Source organism: Crinia signifera, chromosome 9, assembly GCF_055691185.1.
Source record: "Crinia signifera chromosome 9, ASM5569118v1, whole genome shotgun sequence".
Taxonomy (NCBI): Eukaryota; Metazoa; Chordata; class Amphibia; order Anura; family Myobatrachidae; genus Crinia; species Crinia signifera.
In genome coordinates, this window is record NC_139225.1 from 34763677 (window position 1) to 34771945 (window position 8269).

Sequence of the window (8269 nt, forward strand, 5' to 3'; positions counted from 1 at the left end):
ATGTCAGTCAGGTAAAGGAGAGAGTGCATCAGAGCGAAGGAGAAAAAGTGTCAGGAACAGAAAGGGAGAGACAGCATGAGAGGGAGAGAGGAAGAGAAAGTGTCAAAGAGAGAAAGGGTGCAGACAGTGTCACACAGCACCAAGCAAAAATATGTTTACATAAAATGTTTGATTAAAGGTGAAATACTGTTAAAATGCCCATTTCCCCCAATATATCTGCTCCACATAATAACAGCACCCCCTACCCCCAGACTGTCGCTCGCTGTTAACATCACCAAAACACACCCCCCCCCCCTTTCACGTTCAGACAGAAAGCCACCACTACCAATCACACAACCATCTCTCTCTTCCCCTCTTTCTTACCTGTCCCAAATCAGCTCACCTGGGCAGCACCGCATTTTATGTTGATGGACCTCTCTCCAAATGTGGCACGTCAAGTGCAGCACACTGTTACAGTGTACATGGGGCACGGGGGGTCTGTGCTATCAGGGTGATCTGCGGCCATTGCAGGCAGACTAATGAGGGTGCAGGGGGACCGGTGCGACTGTTTACCAGTCCGATTCCCCCCCCCCCACACCCCCCATGTTGGACGCCAGAGCCTGCCTCTGATCACTGAAAGTCTGGCACCCGAACTTCCGGTTTTCAGTAGCGCGCAAGGCAGGGAGCGGAGCCATACTGAAATGCCGGGGCTCCAGAAGCAGCAAGAGGAGGGAGGAGAGCTGGGGGCGCAGGACAGCGGGTGGAGCGGAGGATGAAGGTGAGCCTGACATGCGTAAGCCGGAGCTCCAGCAGCGGCGGGAGGAGGAAGGGAAGCCAAGCCACCCTCAGGTCCGCGGCAGCGGGAGGAGGAGGTGAGTCAGGCCTCCCTTAAATGCCAATGCCGGGGCTCCACTGATGGTGGGAAAAGGAACGGGAGCCAGGTCTCCTAGTGGAGTCTCGGGGGACAGCGCAGCCACCACAGCTTTGCATGACAGCGGACATAGGCTGTCAGTGCATGACAGCCTATGTCCGCTGTCCTATCACATCTGCCTCAGTGACAGGATCGTGCACCCCTGTCACTGAGGCAGATGTGTAGATGCCGCTTTCACATTGATTTTTAATGAGCTTTTCATATGCTTTTCTCCCCGCGGCTTAGCCCCGCCCCCCCGCTGCTGACATTTTTCAATTGTCAGCGGGAGGCACAGCTGCCATTGCCTCCTACACTCTCACATTGTCCTACCTCATAAATAATAAAAATAATTAAGATATTTATAGCGCAGTATATGTGTTATAAATATTTTTGTAATTTTTTTTTAATAATTTATGACAGGGGAGGCACTGCCTCCCCTGCCTGCACATCCCTGGAATGCATAGGGCATAGTATAGCCTATAGTGTAATTTTATGTTGTATGTAATATGTACTATACTGTTTGCATATGAGCTGTGTTTTGGATGTGCTGCGACACAGTATATATGTTTAAATGTGATTGTCTGTTTTTTGCTTTCTTTATGTACAATAAAGATTTGCTTTTTCAAAAAAAAAAGGAGATGGGAAACACTGCTTTATAGATTGCATTCTCTCAGACATCTGAGCTATTTTGTGTTGGCCATAAGCTGTTTTCAGACCTTTTTCTTGCACCAAGTATATATAAGTTTTGGTGCACACTGATGATAATGATTGTGGTTATCAAACCAAATATACAGACAGGGCTGGTCAAGGCATGGAGATGTGTGGTATTCTGCATGTGGGTAAATGTATGTGCACTGCAGGAGAGCCATCGCAGATGGCTAGCCTTCAACTCTACGTGATGCCCAATGTGACAGTGATCACTTTAAGCCCAGCTAAATGAAAACTGTAATCATAATTAATGTTAACAATTCAAACACATTGGTCACAGTAGCTGATCACAGGGGCAAACGCAGGATTTTCAGAAGGGGGTTTCCAGAGGGGCGGAGCAAAGCACTGAGATGGACACTTAGGTGACCCAGTATATATAGCACAATATATATATATATATATATACAGGGCTATTTTTGTGCAGGCTCCAGCAGGAACTGTGGCCCTTATTCTAGTTCACTCTTTCTGACAAAATATTTCTTAGATGGACAAAACCATTTGCACTGCAGGTGAGGCAGGTGTAAAACCCCACCCAAATCTAATTATCTCTGCACAAGTAACACCTGCCTCACCTGCAGTGCACATGGTTTTGTCCATCTAAGAAACATTTTGTCAGAAAGAGTGAACTAGAATAAGGGCCACAGTTCCTGCTAGAGCCTGCACAAAAATAGCCCTGTATATATATATATATATATACACATACACACACACATATATATATATACAGATATATATACATACAGGGGCGTCAACAGCAGTGTAGACCCCTGGGCATTGCATTGTATTGGGGCCCCTACCGATCCTCCAGCGGTAGGATGGGGGGTGCTATGAGCGGAAGCTTTGATGTCCCGTAGGTGGTGGGGGGTATTATATCAACCGCTCAGCATGTAGGGCCTGGATCAGTAATTTCCACTAATTACCTCTTTACTGCACAGATGGTGGGAGATGAGGTGGGAGAAGGGGGCATTGGGCTGAATGAAGGGGCCCTGATACATAACTTCCAGGGTGGTAGAGGATGTTTAATATGCAGAGGAGGGGTGTATATTGGGCTTATTATCCATAATTTTCTGGTGGGAGGACAGCTTGCTTGACTGCGGATATCTCCAGTTCCCGGAAATAGATTTCTTAGATTTTAATGGAATTAAAAACTAAAAAATCCCACCTACCAAATGGTACTAGGGACTAGGGGATCAGAGTTCAGTAGTCAGAGCAATCTGCCAACGAGTATATAAAACTACAAACCAGGTGTGTGGAGCTGGAGCAGTAACCAGCTGCTGGAAGGCTGATATATCTGGTTCTGGGGATAGTAGAGACAAGTTACTAGTGTCCTTCAAAGGGAGAGAGTCCCAGCTTTTAGAATATACCCTCAGAAAAACTAGGTCTACGTCAGACAGAACCTGAAATATCTGACTGGGAAGAGCAATGAACAGGCTTGGATGGGGACCACTGCTTTGAAGTCAGATATCTCTGGTTCCCAAGGGCCGATTTTTAAAATTCTTGTACCCATGTAAAGTGCGCCACTGGATCATCAGCAAATCTGAGGGTTTGGTAAGTCTGTCTACCCTGTCTGTGGACCCTAGTAAGGGCACTTTGCTCTTGAAACACTTTTTTTTTGCCCACATTGACTAAATACATGAGAAACAATAAAGTGGTAAGTTGGTGCCAGATATTACTGTTAAGATGGTAGCAGGTAGCGAGTGGCCATAACTGCAGGGAATATGGCAATAGGAACTGAGGAACCAGGACTGCAATTGCAAAAGTATGACAGGATCTAGCAGAAGAAATAAGCTTGTAGCCAGATATAGTACATGTGCAGGCAAGACGATGGCAGACAACGTAAATTATTATCAGGTAAATTATGAACACCATGACAAGCAAAGAGAGGAGCCGGCACAGAAAGAAGACAATAGTCAGGAGTCATTACTGATAGGTTACTAATACTATTCAGTGTGCTGGGAGAACCAATGTCTTGTTACTTACTCAGTATTAACCCCTCCCTTGCATGCACCTGAATAGTATTACTGAACTAATTTGAGCATCTAAGACTATCTGTATGTCATTACTGATAGGGCCTGATTCTGGGTCATACCAACACTAAGGCAGATTCAGAATGTGGACGAATTGCAAATGGAATGCAGTTTGTGAACAGTTGTAACTCTCTTGTAGCGCTATCTATGGTTTCAAGCTAGAGTGACACAATGGAAAACCTTCACCAAGTTTAGAACAAAGTAATGTACATAGAAACTGTCACACCAAGCGATAGCACAATACAGATATGGAAATAGAAATACCTTCTTACACAATAATTCTTTTTTTTTTCTCTATAGCATATTCATGAGTCCAACCATAGTGCAGATGGTTTGGGGTGGAAACCTCCGGCACGTGGGCCGCAAACGTCCCTCATAGCCAACTGGCCTACGCACCCGCCCGACGGCCTGCTCACCCGCCCAACAGCCTGCCCAGGATTGAAGGAAAGGGGGAGCTCTCGCGAGAGGTGTCTTAATCAGGCTCAGGGACGGGAGCGTGGGACGGGTGAAGCTGCCAGCCGGTGTGAGGGATGGGTGATGCTGCCAGTCGGTGCATGGGACAAGTGCAGCAGGGAAATTTGTAAGTGCCTAATGTAGATATGGCCCGAAGGATTTTTACACATTAGAAATGGCCCTTGGAACGAAAAAGGTTCCCCACCCCTGGTTTAAACCATGAGGATTTAATAGCCAATATATGCACTCACATGGATCCAAATATTTCAACAGCGTTATATGGACACCAATGGCCCTGCAAAGGTAAACCTCTCCAAACAAAGGGCATCCTGTGGTTCTCTGGAAACTCAAGAGTATACAGGTTTAGTATCACCTCTCCGAAATGCTCGGGACCACGAGCATTTTGAATAAGGGATTTTTACGGATTTTGGAATATTTTTTTTTCATACTTATCTGGTCCCCTGTCGGTGCCCCCTTGAGTCCACGGCGTCCTGCGCATGTGCAGTCTAATCCCAAAGTCCCGGGATTGGAGACTCCAATCCTAGGATTGAAATCCCGGTGATTTTGGGGCCAAATCCCGGGATCAGCCACCCTACATTACAGTAGGAAATATTAATAGAATATGATCCCCAAGTAACTGTAAAAACTACATTTTGCTTCAACATATTTTGGACGTTTGTTTTCTCAATTAAATGTCATACAGCATACTGTATATTTGTTTTATTTTACCCATTTTCACTCCACAACTATAACGGAGTGACTACAGTTTATAATGGTGTGTCGCCGATATGAGCTGTCCAGCTGTGTAACATAACTTCTATTACAGTAAGAAGTCTTCAGTCATTTTACTGGATGTCTCTTATGGTACATGAGGAAGAATTAGCGGATACTAGCTGCAAAGGTACCCTCTCCCTACCAATTCCGAGGCAATTCCCTGATTAGCGAATCATCCTGAATTAGGCCCCTTACACAGGTTTACACCGCTAATCCCTGTCTAACACGTGTGATAATTATGTGCTATCCACTCCCCAATGTAGCAAAGCTCTCATCCTTTTGGGGAGAGCTGCGGTCTCCCGAGGGTGACCCTGAGCTATAAGGTGGAGGGAAGCCTACTGAGGGTCTCTCCAAACTTCGGTGCGGAGGACCCACCCTCCTAACCCTTCCGGGGGTTGAGAAAAGAGGGTCTCTCTTAGCTTCAGCTGGGAGCACCCACCAATCCCTTTTTCCCCTCTTCGGCCTTATGGCTGAGAGGGGTTAGGGAAGTAATGTGGGCCCTTCTCCTTTGGGAGAGGGTCCATAAGTACGTATGGCCCCCTATGCACAATTTAGGCCACTCTAACTTTTCTTCAAACTCAATTATGTGACGGGGCAGCTCCACCACTGACCACTGGTTCTCTGCCTTTGGATAAGATCAAGTGTAGTATCTGTTCTTATCAGTTCATTCTGAGAGGCAGCTCTGCTCCTTTTTTCTTGGGCCGACAACTGTCCTTCTCAGGGTTACCGCTGCCAGGCCGAGAAGAGCGAAAGAGCAAAGACGTCGAGACTGCGGGGAGGAGAAGACATCACCTACAGAGCCGGAGAAGACTGAGGGTCAGACTTGCTCTGCTCTGCCCTCTGAAGCGACTGCCGACCCCTTCTCTCGCCGCTGAGGAAGAAGCTTCGCCCCGACTGCGAGGAGAAGAGGACTTCGCCTAAAGAGGTTTGCAACACACTCTAGCCACCTGGGAGAGGCAGACTTGTTTGCTCTGCCCTCTCGAAGCCTTGCAGCACTCCTGAGCTGCCTAGGAGGGTCAGACTTGTCTGATCTGCCCTCTGAAGCCTCCACCACTCCAGAGCCGCCGCCGAGGGTCAGACTTTCTGCTCTGCCCTCCGAAGCTCTGCAATGCTCCCCAGCCTCCGTGGGGTGTTAGACTTGCTTTGCTCTGCCCTTCTGAAGCCGTGCATCACTCTCTAGCCTCCTTGGAGGGTTAGACTTGTGTTGCTCTGCCCTCTGAAGCGACCTCTTCATCTCCTCCTCTCAACACCAAATAAGACCCTTCGCCCCGACTTCTGCCCCGAGAAGCCGGAAGGATGGCCATAGCCTCCACTTCGGCCCCCCTCGCTGGGAGGAAGCCCGGGAAGAAGGGTAAGTCACCGGTCAAATGTCCGACCAGATTGGCCGGCCCTAGCTCCACTGCCCCTTCTGCGACACCAATAACGGTGCCCATCCAGGACCACTCCAAAGGCGTTCCAGTCCTGGAGCCCTGGATGAGGCAGACGGTGGTGATGAAGCTAAAGGAGGTAGACGGACAGGTGCCGGACATGATGGTTGAGTACTTTGGCAAGAAGATGGTCCTGGAGCAAGGATTCTCTGCACCTGAAATGCTCAGCGTCCAGTGCTTCTTCAGAGGCATCTTCTACGCCACCTTTGCCTCCATCGCAATCTGCAAGAGGTATTGGGAAGCGGTGAAAGCGGCGAAGCCTGAGTCCCCTTTCTCTCACTTTGCCCTATTCAAAGAGAAGAGAGGCAGGTGACTGTTTCAATGCGAAGCCCACACACGCCTGTCAAAGACACTTTTCTCAGCCGATCCTGCACTGTAATAAAGGTCCCCTCAATGATCTTTTTACGAGAATGGACTCTGGACTGGAAAGTGGTCGGTGATTGTTAGGCTGCACAAGGACACTTTGTGCCCAGACGGCGTCAAGCGCCTCAGACCGTGCTTCTCCCTGGGGGGAACAGCAGGACTCATCCACTAAGTGGACCAACCACACACCTGCAGAAAGTGCGATGGAAAGGACCACTTTGGGAAGGAATGCAAGGTCCTGGCTTGCAGGATTTGTCGACTGGCTGGCCACGAGACAAAGGACTGCCCCACGAAGAAGACCTACAACCTGTGTGGCTCGTGGATCATGTCTACAAGGATTGTCCAAGTAGAGCAAGCTCCTACACCGCAGCAGCATTGGGTGTGGTCGTCCCTCCAAAGGTGCCACCCACACCAGTACAGAGGAAGAAGATCCAGCAAAAGCAAGGTGGTAAGAAACCTTCCCCTACCATTCCTAACCCTCCTCCCCTCCCTCCCTCTGTGACAGCAACTCCCATCCCGGCTGCTCGCACCACCCCCCCTCCCTCACCCTCTTGACCTGTGATCCAACCCACGCTCCCTCCCACCACCCCCTCTGTCCCTCTCCCTGTCCCTCTCCTCTCCGAGGAAGAGTTTCCACCTCTTGCCCCTGCAGGAAATGTACAGCAGAGAAGGAAGAGGAAGGAGTTGGATAGCCCAGCTGCTGACCCAGAATCTTTCAAGAAAGCAGCAGTGGAATCAATCGAAACAGTCCAGGAACTGAAAGAGGAGATGGAGGCGTGCATGGAAGTGTATGAGGAGAGTGGGGTACCTGAGCTCAACAACCTGCAAGAGATCGATGAACTGCTTGACTGCATCCAGACACCCCCAACAGGGAGATCCGGTTGCAGACCCTGAGGAAGTGCCTCCTGATGGGAGTGGTAATGTAAATGTACAATGACCTAACACTGCCTTCTCTCCTAACAAATGTTAGCTTTTAATCTTTTTACCATTTATGTGAGGAGTATTAAGGATAAGTGCAGAGATCAATCTATTTTTTCCTTTCTTGACATTCAGAAATGTGATGTGTATATGTTGCAGGAATGCTCTCTCCCTTTCTCCAGGTCCTACAAGCACCTGGGCTGGCAGTGGTCCCATGGCCCGTCCTACTGGTCCGGTGGAGGCGAGTGTAAGTCTGCAGGGGTAGCCATTCTGATTAGAGGTAGCCTCTCCATATTAGATTCTGTTCAGGAGTTTGTCTGCGGCAGGTTACTTGTCGTAGATGGCTCTTGGGCAGGTGAGCCTATCAGGCTAATCTATGTCAATGTTTCACCTATTAAGAATGAGTGTTTGGAAATATTCCAGACCCTGCTGACCCAGCTCGCCACCACCAGGACTGTAGTGATGGCCGGGGATTTCAACTGCCCGATTAAAGGGGACGGTCGAAGCACCAGCAACTCTGCGAAGCTGGACATCACGTCCAACCTGCTCAAGGAAATGGTGGCAGAAGCATAGCTGCGGGATGCTGTGGGCTCCATGGGGGCCGGCTCAATGATTTTCACGTATAGCTGCCCGATGGCTCAGTGTGTTCCTGCATTGACTTTGTGTTCACCTTCTGGGCAATGCAGCAGGTAAGGCATTCTATGGTTCCC

The 8269-nt window shown here is 48.9% G+C and overlaps 1 pseudogene; it reads left to right on the forward strand.

The window, feature by feature from the left end:
- The first annotated feature begins 5463 nt into the window (after positions 1–5463).
- Positions 5464–5564, forward strand: LOC146040004 (U2 spliceosomal RNA; annotated as a pseudogene).
- The last annotated feature ends 2705 nt before the right edge of the window (positions 5565–8269 follow it).